Below are 12,154 nucleotides of genomic sequence, written 5' to 3' on the forward strand. Positions count from 1 at the left end.
ATGATTGGGGGACTGGAGGCTAAAACATATAGGGAACGGTTGCTGGAATTGGGTATGTGTAGTTTAATGAAGAGAAGAGTGAGGGGTGACATGATAGCAGTGTTCCAATATCTCAGGGGCCGCCACAAAGAAGAGGGAGCCAAGCTATTCTCCAAAGCACCTGAAAGCAGGACAAGAAGCAATGGCTGGAAACGAATCAAAGAGTGAAGCAACTTAGAACTAAGGAGAACTTTCCTGACAGTTAGAACAATTAACCAGTGGAACAACCTGCCTCCAGAAGTGGTGAATGCTCCAACACTGGAAGTTTTTAAGAAGAGACTGGACAGCCATTTGTCTGAAATGGTATAGGGTTTCCTGCCTGAGCAAGGGGTTGGACTAGATGACCTCCAAGGTCTCTTCCAACTACTACTACTACTTCTTCTTCTTCTTCTTCTTCTTCTTCTTCTTCTTCTTATTATTATTATTATTATTATTATTATTATTATTATTATTATTATTATTATTATTATTATTATTATTATCATCTGCCTGAGTGCGTAACCAACCACAATAACAGTTCCTTCCAAAGGAACCTCATCATAGTAGAGACGTACATGCTCTAGTGATGCTAAGGGCTATGCTGAACAGGTGGAACCATCTCACACAGGTTTTAGCCGAAGTGTCAGACGAAATCTGTTCCAAAAAACTCCATTCAATGTAGTAAGAATACATAATTCGAATTTTGTGCCAATTAACTGTTGCCCAGATAAGTCACATTGCTGGCTATGGCTCATAGATATTCACCCAAAAATATGCTATGGATTCAGGTCTGCTTGCTAGGCATCCTCAAGGTATAGCGCTGACAAGCTACTGGACCAAAAGCAAAAATTTTGGTCAAAGAACGCAAGTCAAAATTCAGATTTATTTACATCTATTAATAATATTACCAATTCTCAAGAGTGAGCAACAGAGAGGAGAAAATGAAGAGACTACTGATGTTAATGAAGAGCAACAAGGCAAAGAAACTGAAGTTATGAAAGAATTGAAAGTACTATTGTTTAATTGAGAACTAGTTAGGAAAATCAAGGACCAAATGAAAGAAGCTGAAAGATGCCTTTGCCAAAATTAATCAAATTAAGAAGAAAACTTTGGCTAAGACAATGAAGAATGAAGCTGTTAAAATGATTCTATCTTCAACATTGGCCCAAATGAATCAGCTGATATCTGCCGTAGCCTATGTAACTATTGAAAAATTGGGGGTTTAAAACACGAAGGAATGAAGTTCTTAAGAAAGGAAAATCTAAATGGAAAATGCAAATGAATTGAAGGTAAAGAAAATTTGCATAGATTTGAGCAATTGAAGAATTTGAGGCACAGAAACTTCAATCAAAACAAATCTGTGTATGAAGTACAAACTGGAGAATAAGGGAATTGTAGAGGTTGTAGAACAATTGAAACAAAGAGCCATGGTTATTGCAGAGAAGACTAAGTGATATGACAATCAAATAATTCAATTCCACTGGAATTTGCAATGTATAGCAAATCAGCATCAATTCTATAAAATCCTTGAAAATAGGAAAGGGCTGACCTCAAATAATAAAAGGTCTGCCAAGGAATAGACCCTAAAACTTTGGAAAAGTTTGTCTAAAACATTATCTAAACAATGTATTTGATCATGAAGTCATAGCACTTGGTGTATCAAATTTAAAAGAGGGGTTCATAAATTCAGAAATGTAATTCAGAAATGTATTTGGCCACAAAAAAATAAGAAACTAGTAAGAATTCATAAGTTTATGTAATCTGCAGACATTCTGAAAAAATGCTAATATGGCTAACATAAAATGCAATATAATAAATGTAAGATATTGTCTAATTGTTTAGCAAAGAAGAAAATGGTGATTTCTTTCAGCTCCTTCATACTACATTGTTCTTTGATGGGTATCTAAAACCGAATTTCATGGGCAGGATAAAAAGCATATTTAGGCTTGACTTTTCTCCAGAGAAAACAGGGCAGTTACTTGTTGTTTCTAATCTAATCTCTTCCTGAGTAAATAGACTGTCACTGCATTGCCAGCTTTGTGTCCTGATCAATTGGTCAGGAGATAGGAATAGATCCATCACTTTACAAATGAACCTCAGAAGGAAACCCTGTGAATCCTTCTTTCTTCCCTTATGAAAAATCACGGCATATCTTAAAAGACTATAGTGTATTTTACTCTTGCAAACATTAATCATCATTACTTTAGGTAGAAAGGCAGACATCAGGTTAAGAATAAAACTTTCAGAATAAGAATTGTCCTGAACAATCAAATTGTTTTTAAAATAATCTAATTCTTTGGAAAGGAACAAAATGAGAAAAAGATTCCACAGGGGGAAAAAAACAACGGGGAACTCTCATTCTGAATACAGCAGTTGACAGATCCCCTGGAAAAATATACTTGTACCATTAACAACTCTAAAGATTGGGTTTAAACGTATGTACAGTGACCTGAACTGTTTAGCTATAGTAAATGAATCAGTCTTTGATTCTGAGGGCAAAAAATAATAATCATATGAAATAATCATATGAAAATATGAAAAATCATATGATATATATACACATATGATATATATACACATATATACATCATATGATACACACACACACACACACACACACACACACACACACATATGTATAAATTACATACATAAATGCTAAAATTTATGAGATTCAAGGTACTAGTAATGGTGTTTAAGGCCCTACATGGCAGGGGTCCGGAGTACCTTAGGGAACACCTGCTGCCGGCATCAACTTCCCTTCGCCCTGTACGTTCCCACAGAGAGGGCCTCCTCAGGGTGCCACCGATCAGAGAATGTCGATTGGTGGCCCCCAGGGGGAGATCCTTCTCTGTGGGCGCCCCGGAGCTATGGAATCAGTTACCGGTTGAGCTCCAGATGGCGCCTGATCTTCGCTCCTTTCGTTGCAATCTAAAAACATTCTTATTCGAACAAGCTGGCCTGGCCTGATGGGGGACTGGTGGGGTTTTTTATTGTTATTTTAATGTTTGTATTTACTGTTTTTAGTGGGCATATTTAATTCTTTTTTTTAACTTTTGTAACTTTGTATTTTTTATTCTTGCCCTGTTCACCGCCCTGAGTCCTTCGGGAGAAGGGCGGTATATAAATATTATTAAATAAATAAATAAATAAAATTGGCAAATGATATTATTTCCTCTTTAAGTTTAAATTTTTTCTCACTCATTCTTTTTTCTTGAGGTTACAGAAGAAATATTTAGCTTGAAAAGCAGTTGTGTTTGTTCCCTTCAATTTTTTGTTCTTCCCCAAGCTTTGGGGATCTACTGAGCATGTTGATACCTTCCTCTATCTCCCAAAGGCCATCTGTTGATTTACAATTGTGCCAGGACTTAGCAGCTGTTCTGCTTTGAGAATAATAAGGGATGGATTTTAAAATAAGATGGCCAGCATCATACTGCCTCCCTTAACAAACAGAATAACTGAAAAAGAGTTTCAAGTTTTGAGACCACCCAATTAGGGAAGTTGTTAAGAAAAAAGTGACAGATGGGAAAATAGGAAGTTCAATCTTAAGGCCAGCTATTTCAGCCATAATGCCTGAAGTTCAAATAAGTCTCATGTTGGAGACAGTAGACAAAACATATGAGTCGACAGTAGACAATGTTGTCAGCACTAGGACTGAGAAACAAAAAATATCTTGCGTTCCTGCTTTCTTTTAAGTAGTGCAGAATATATTCACAGACACTCCGGATAGTGTGAATAACTTCCAATATTTATATGTTACCATGCAATGAAAAGAGCAAAGCTTTGGGAGACCCTCCCCGCCAATATTTATCTTTTTCTCTTTAATCCAATATTCTATTCTCACATAGTCAATCACACTTTATAGAAATAAGGTTGGTTAGTTGTGGTAGATATAGAATGAGGGATATTGTATAGCCACTCCTTAATACTCAATATTTAGTTACTGAAGACTCCCTTCAATAACTTTAGTTAGCACTGAATGTGGAAGCCAAATGTAGCCACACCCAAAATAAAATAACATTTTCTGCTTACTTAGAAAACTTTCTAGATAGCTAAAAGTATAGCCTTGAATAAATGAGAAGAGTTTTTTTTAAAGTACAATACAGTTCCTATTTCAGAAACAGTCTTGTTAGGGGTGAATACGATCCTGGAATTACCAGGAAGTATTAACTGGACTTCCTCTCTTCTGAGCCCAGAGAAGGTTGGTTACATGTTATCACCTGCTGGAACAGGAGGTAATGTACCTTAAAAACATGTTAATCAGAAGATAGCAGAACCTGCTATGTTGCTGAACATACCTTTGGTAAACAAAGGAGATGAAATCAAATCAATCACCATTTGCCAGACATCCCAATTATTACTTTTCAAATAGAATAAGAATAATCTAGGATAATTTATGCAACAGAACAATGAAGATTTATCAAAAAAGGTTACAGACAAAACACAGTAAATCCCCTTCTCTCTTTAATTGCCAAGGCTCTATGCCTCCATATGATAACGGCCTGAATAGTTATGCAGATAGTGTGTGTCTTGTGAAAAAGGAGAGTTGTATTCTCTTGGTTATGGGAAAAGCAGCCTTCCAGCTGTATAAATGGTGCCTGGCTGCTCTCCATATAAATATTTCCATCTGGCCTCAATGGAGTAGGGAAAAGGGGGGGCTGTGGAAATGATGTAATCCCCAAAGCAGAGGTAGAGTCAAAGGCAGACAACCATCAATCAGACCTCAACAAACCCAGGCACAAGATCTCTCAAATTACAACTTCACACCAAGAACCTGCTGAAAACATCCCCTTTTTAACATCTGCTAATCAGATTGCTTCTCAGGAACCTGCTACCATTATACCTGTTATTGCAAAAAGCAATGTGAAAAGCGGGGTGAGGGAGGGAGATGTTGCACGTCTACAGCTGGGCATTTAGTAAAACAGACGGGCTGTATCTGAAGCAATGACTCTCTTTGAAATCCAATTCCTGACCACGAGAACGAGATCTAAATGAAGCTGGCTGAAAGGCTGGCCTTGAGTTAATCATCTACAGCTCATATGGTCCAGTCAATGGAAATGCAGATGGTGCAATGGTTAAGATGTTGGACTAGAGACCAGGAGAGTAACCTGAGGCATGAAAGCTGGTTGTTGATTTTGGGCCAGTCACACTCTGTGTGTGGGGAAAACAGGAGGAGGAAGGGATATTGTATGTTTGCCATCTTGAATTATGTATTGGCAGGATAAAAATCTAAAACTAAAATAAAATAAGTCTAGTAGTAGAATTTGGAGAGACTCAGCCAGAGCAACAGATCCTCTATTTGCAGCAGGTTTACAAAAATAAAAACACCTAGATATGAAGAATGCAGATGTCTTCAAGAATTCCTACTTCATACTAACATTTGCATGGTGTGATTCAAGATATTGGATATAGACTATAATCTGGAGTAGAGATTTTTTTCTGATTAACAGTATAAGATGAGCATTCTCACAAAATCCTACTTGTGCCGGCAGAGAGGGCCTACTGCGGAAGCCGTTTGTCAAAGAAGTCTATCAGGATTCAGAAGAGGAGCCTACTCTGGTGCAGTGTCTGCCTTTTAGAACGTTCTGCCTTCTAGAGCAGATATGTCAAACTTGCGACATCACATGATGTCGTGCAACGTATCAGAACTTTTTCGTTATTGCCGGCAATGGGGTGGATGTGGTTTCCTGATGACGCGTGCAGGCCGTGGGCCGGCAGTTTGACACCCCTGCTTTAGAGTAAGATCTGCCCCTACCCTTTTATCCTTCTGCAAGAGCCTGAAGACCTGGCTTTGCCGATTCACGAGCACTGGAGAAATCACTACAGGTAGTCCTTGACTTATGATCACAATTGAGCCCAAAATTCACGTTGCTAAGCAAGACATTTGTTAATTTAATTTAATTTAATTTAATAAGATTTATATACCGCCCTTCTCCCTGAGGACTCAGGGCGGTTCACAGGGCAGAATAAAATAGTGAATACAAACATTAAAAAAGAGATTAAACAAATTGCCCTAGTTAAAAACAATATAAATACAACACTAAAAACCCCAAGAAAAGTTAAAAAACAAAAAATAAAATAACCCCAACACTCCCCCTCAGGCTAGGCCGGCTTGTACAAACAGAAATGTCTTAAGATCGCGACGAAAGGAGCGAAGATCGGGCGCCATCCGGAGCTCAGCCGGTAGCTGATTCCACAGCTCCGGAGCGCCCACAGAGAAGGATCTCCCCCTGGGGGCCACCAATCGACATTCTCTGATCGGTGGCACCCTGAGGAGACCCTCTCTGTGGGAACGCACAGGGCGCAGGGAGCTTGATGCCGGCAGCAGATGTTCCCTGAGGTACTCCGGCCCCATGCCATGGAGTGCTTTAAATACCGTTACCAGTATTTCACTTACCGTTGTTAAGTGAGTTTTCCCCCATTTTACATCTTTTCTTGCCACAGTTGTTAAGTGAATCACTGCAGTTGTTAAATTAGTAACACAGTTGTTAAGTCAATCTGACAACCCCATTGACTTTGCTTGTCAGAAAGTCACAAAAGGTGATCACATGACCCCAGGACACTGCAATCATCATAAATACATGCTAGTTGCCAAGTGCCCAAATTTTGATCATGTGACCATGGGGATGCTTCAACAGTCATTAAGTATGAAAAATGGTCACAAGTCGCTTTTTTCCGTGCCGTTGTAACTTTGAACGGTCACTAAATTAATTGTTGTAAATCAAGGTGTCATGGTTCCAACAGATGAAACTCTTCAAAGAACTCTGAGGCATTGTTTACCTTAAAGAATCTTTATTCAATTAGCACGGCATTGGCACGTACATGGTCAAAGCCAAAATCTGAATTCTCCTCCCCTGAGCACATAGTATCAAGCACAATTCCCTCCTCTAATTAACATTCACAAATCACATTCTCCAATTAGTTTGAAGTGCAGGTTTTCCCTCCTGTTCTCCAACCCGCCATTTCTTATCATCTCTTATTTCAAAAACCCCTGCTTTCACACACCATTACAATATTGTTATGTCTAACTAACTCCCATCACATTCCTCCTCCTCCTCCAGTATCATCTAATTCTAAAAGTAAAGCATAGGAAAGAAAAAGGCTGCATCTCCATATGTTGTCAAAGCAGGAACATCCGATGTTAGCAGCATTGACACAAGGACTACTAGTATTAGGAGATGTGGTGATGACAACTAACTGGGATGACTTTAAATAGGAACTTGATAAACACATAGAGAACAGGTTTGTCAAAAGCTGTTGTTTGGAAGATTCAATGTTTCAGCCTACTGTTGTGATTCAGGGTCAGCCTGTGGTTTCGGCATTTGGGTCGGACGACTCAGAGGAGGAGGAGGGAGGTGTTGGAGAGGTTGCTGAGGAGGTTGGAGAGCTTGCTGATGAGAGCCCTCAGCCAGGCCCCTCCCACCTGGTCACGACGCAGACCCAGCTGTGTGAGCCTGACAGCGTGGATGAAGATGACCCACAGCTGGCCCTGTTCAAGGACGCCCGACGCAGGAGGCAGTCAATCAGGAGTAAACAGAGGAAGGCAATGGGGCACCTCGGAAGGAGGAAGAGAGAAGCCACGCCCTGAACTGTATAAAAGGGGAATGCGTGGGAGGGCTGGTTTGCTGAAGGCAACCATTTGAATAGTTCCTGTTTCATGGTTCGTGTTTGTTCTCTTTGCTCTGTTTATGTTTTTATGTTAATAAATTTGGCAGGCTTAGTTCCAGCCTCTTGCCTTCTTGTAAAAGGGGTTGTCCCTGCCTTATCTGCAGGGCCGGTAGCAGGCTGGTACAGAACACCTACATTCAAATTACAGCTGAAGGCAAATAATAGTAGGAAAGGAGTATGCCTCCATCTCCTGCTTGAAAACAACCCAAAGAAATGAGGAAACAAAATGCTAGACCAAGACCCATCTCTGATCCAGCAAGATATTATTTTGTTATTATTGCAGACTTCAATAAAGAATCATCATATTCACTATAAGTGAACTTCTAATGAAAACCTATCTTTAATTTCCATGGTTGTTCCCAAATTCTGAGGGGCTGCTTATCAAAGGTCATAAAGAGTAACATTAAGTTTAAACTTATTTAGCAGAAGAAAAACCTCCATTTTACTCACTTGATCAGTATATCAGAGACCTTCCTTCTGAGAAAAAGGGGACTGCCATTCAGAAATGTAGGATGTTTCTGGGGAAGAAATGTTAACATAATGTAAGAAAAGCTGTATTAGTTAAAAATGCAACAGTCAGTCAATCCAGTTTTATTTTATTTTATTTATTTATTTTAATTCCATTTATATCCCGCCCTTCTCCGAAGACTCAGGGCGGCTTACACAAGCTTAGCAGTAGCCTTCATTCTATGTATATGCCTGCTTATTAGGGCTTTCACACACACACCCCAAGCGGCATTATTACAAAGTCAGCTTAATTGCCCCCAACAATCTGGGTCCTCATTTTACCTACCTCGGAAGGATGGAAGGCTGAGTCAACCTTGAGCCTGGTGGGATGCGAACCTGCACTAATTGCAGGCAGCTGGTGTTACTTAAGGAGGCATTAGCCCACTGCTCCACCAAGTTTTGTATTTCATAGTACAAAATCCATAACTTCCCTTTTACAACCATGTAATCCCTTAGTTCGGGGTAGAGTTCGGGTGACTGGAAAAAACTGAGTGTTTACAGTTTGACAATCCCTCAGTCATAAGCATATTCTATCTCTTCAGCAAGAGAACATACAGGTAGTTCTCAGCTTATAACCATTCATTTAACTACCATTCAAAGTTACTTTAAAAAGTGACTTAAGACCAGGGCTTTTTTTCTCAAAGCTCAGAACAACGTTCCGGCACCTTTTTTTGCACACACACACACAAAAGCTTTTGCACAATCTGTACTACTCCCTCTACTGGCTTTCAAAAGCCTATTGGCTTTTGAAAGCCAATAGGAATTGCTGCTGAGTGCGCCAAAAGACCCGGCCGGCAAACATTACACAGGCAAGTTGTCTACAGCGAAGGCGAGTTGGCAGGAACTTTGCACCCCTCCCTGCTGCCCAACCACACCATCTCAACTAGGTAAGTAAGAGAGGACAAGGAATGGGAAGTGGTTTCTGCAGAGTCCATGTGTATTCCTTCCTTGTGCTCACCTGTGTCAGCCAGGCTGGTGGCCTACCCGGTGCTGGACTTGCACCACAGTTGCCTCGTCCTGCACGCCTGGCCCGCACCGCCACCACCGCCCGCTCTGGCCACCCTGCAGCGCCTGGCCCGCACCGCCACCACCGCCCGCTCTGCGCAGTCCCGCCATGTAGAGTGGGCCCCGCTGCTCCCACAGTACAAGCTGCACCGGCCCCGGCCCCAGGGGGACAGCCCACCACCAACACCCCTCACGCCCTTGACTGCAGCAGTGCCACCCCACCCCCTCTGGTGCCCGCCATGATGAGAGTTCCGGCACCTTTTTTTTTTTTTTTTTTTTAGAAAAAAAGCATTGCTTATGACCATTTTTCATACCTAGAACTATTGTAGCATTCTCCATGGTCACATGATCAAAATTCAAAATTCAGACTGCAACTGCTTCAAATTTATGACAGTTGCAGTGTTCTGGGGTCATATGATCCCCTTTTGCAACCTTCTGACAAAGTCAATGGGGGAGCCACATTCGCTTAACAACCGTGTTACTAACTTAACAACTATAGTGATTCACTTAACAACTGTGACAAGAAAGGTTGTAAAATGGGGCAAAACTGACTTAACAATCGTTTCACTTAGCAACAGAAATTTTGGACTCAATTGTGGTCGAAAGTTGAGGACTACTTCTACGTTTCCGAGTCATCACAAGATGACCTAAATGAGTGATAAACAGTATTATCATCTGCAAGTAAAATTGTCATAGGTCTCCTAAAGTTCTTTCTCAAGACAGTATCACTGAAATACTGGCAAATCTACATGGCATTCTGCCCAAATACATTATGAACTCAGAAAACATTAAGCAAGCTAGCTATATCTTTTGAACTACACAAGATAATTGCATTGAACAAAACTGCATTAGACTCAATATTAACAAAGCAATATTTTCCTGGCTATAAACCTTATCCTGGCTAGAGCATTCTTCCCTAAACTGATGTCCAGGAGAAGACATAACCCTAGAATTCCAGGCCAGCTGATTTAGGGTACAGAAATAGTTTTGTGGTTGAAGTTTAACCACAAAAATCTGGCTGATTTAAATTGCACTGTGTACCTCCCAGAAAGCTTCAATAAAATTGCACTTGCAATGTTGGTACATTTTTTAAAAAAATATCAAGATTTAAATATATAGTATGCTAACATCCTGAGACATTTTTATCTCTAGGACCTAGCTTTTGCTACATCAGGCCCAATGTTTTTTCTTAATAACCGACCACCACTGTTAAGTTTTTAATGTTAACTTGATTTATAAATACAAAGAAAAATAAAAGTGAATTAGGGAGCAATTCCCTTTATTAAGTGTAGAGCTAATCATATAGCCTACTTTGTTTTACATTTTCTACATTTATGTGTTTAATTAAGCTTCCTTGATTTTCATCCACTTCTGACTCTCTTACTTTGATTGCTTTCCAGAAAAAGGAAGGAACTTGCAAAACTAGTATTTTCTGATGCCAAGAAAAAAAACCAGAAGATCAGTTTGCCAGTTTTGAAGGAGTTAACATTGCACTCATTTTTTTAGATGGAGTCCAGCTGCAGGGATAGTGGGAATGTTCAAAGTATTAACAATAAACCACAAAGAACTTTTTCTTTCTTTTTTGGTCACCCTACAATTCACTGTAGAGGCTTCATTATTTAAATACTCTTAAGAGCCTACCCATTACTTTCACAAAAAAATTGTCTTGTTCTATTTATTACAAAATAAACAGAATCTTTTTAGTTTTACTGGCTCTTTGTCATCAGCTTTAGAAAGGTGGTAAAGATAAGTACTGTTTCAAAAGCTGTGGCTCTAACATTCTGCCAAGTTAAATCTTATTCTCTCAAGTGGATTTGTTTGCCAATTTTGTCTAGTTAAGGCAATCCTGCATATATGACTAATAGGCTACATGAACTACTCTACAGATGTTATTTCTTTAGGGTTTTTTTCTTCTGCTTTCCCTTGTTACGGAAAGTTACAGAAAAAGCTTATCTCATAAACAAATAATCACTCTGTCAGCTTATAGTATATATGCAAACATTCCATCTCTCTCTATGGGGGGTGAACTATTCCCCCCCCCCGTAGATATGGCTCGCAACTTGGGAGTCCTCCTAGATTCACGGCTCACTCTGGAAGACCACATAGTGGCTGTGACTAGGGGGGCCTTCGCCGAGGTTCGCCTGGTGCGCCATTTGCGGCCCTATCTAGACCGGGATGACTTATGTACAGTCACTCACGCGCTCGTGACCTCTCGTCTAGACTACTGCAACGCTCTCTACATGGGGCTGCCCTTGAGGACCACTCGGAGGCTCCAACTGGTACAGAATGCGGCCGCGAGAGTTGTGTTGGGAGTCTCCCGATACTCCCATGTTACACCTCTGCTCCGTGAGCTGCATTGGTTGCCAGTTGTCTTCCAGGTGAGATTCAAAGTACTGGTAATGGTGTTTAAAGCCCTACATGGCATGGGTCCGGAGTACCTTAGGGAACACCTGCTGCCGGCATCAACTTCCCTCCGCCCTGTGCGTTCCCACAGAGAGGGCCTCCTCAGGGTGCCACCGATCAGAGAATGTCGATTGGTGGCCCCCAGGGGGAGGTCCTTCTCTGTGGGCGCCCTGGAGCTATGGAATCGGTTACCAGTTGAGCTCCGGATGGCGCTTACCTTCGCTCCTTCCGTCGCGATCTAAAGACATTCTTATTTGAACAAGCCGGCCTGGCCTGATGGGGGATGGGGGGGTTATTGTTATTTTAATATTTGTATTTACTGTTTTTAGTTGGGCATATATTTAATCCTTTTTAAATTTTGTATCTCTGTATTTTTTATGCTTGCCCTGTTCACCGCCCTGAGTCCTCCGGGAGAAGGGCGGTATATAAATAAAATTATTACTATTACTATTACTATTACATACATACATACAATGACTATATTTTCTTGGAAAAAATAAAGGTCAATCCTGGAAAGGAGGCAAATCTAAAAGGTCCATAAGGATAAGAAAAA

General features: G+C 40.5%; 2 protein-coding genes across 2 annotated transcripts in view; one reads left to right on the forward strand and one right to left on the reverse strand.

Moving 5' to 3' along the window:
- Nucleotides 1-12,154, forward strand: part of SCAMP1 (secretory carrier membrane protein 1) — a 319,758-nt gene that overhangs the window by 78,438 nt on the left and 229,166 nt on the right. The gene's annotated exons all lie outside the window — the stretch shown is intronic.
- The window catches only part of LHFPL2 (LHFPL tetraspan subfamily member 2), an 82,435-nt gene that overhangs the window by 34,757 nt on the left and 35,524 nt on the right, over nucleotides 1-12,154 (reverse strand). Inside the window, exon 2 of the mRNA XM_083353115.1 lies at nucleotides 8,137-8,204. The gene's annotated coding sequence lies outside the window, so the exon portion shown is untranslated. The remainder of the gene's footprint in view (nucleotides 1-8,136; nucleotides 8,205-12,154) is intronic.

The sequence above is a fragment of the Vipera ursinii genome (genome assembly GCF_947247035.1).
Source record: "Vipera ursinii genome assembly, chromosome: 2".
NCBI classification, from domain to species: domain Eukaryota; kingdom Metazoa; phylum Chordata; class Lepidosauria; order Squamata; family Viperidae; genus Vipera; species Vipera ursinii.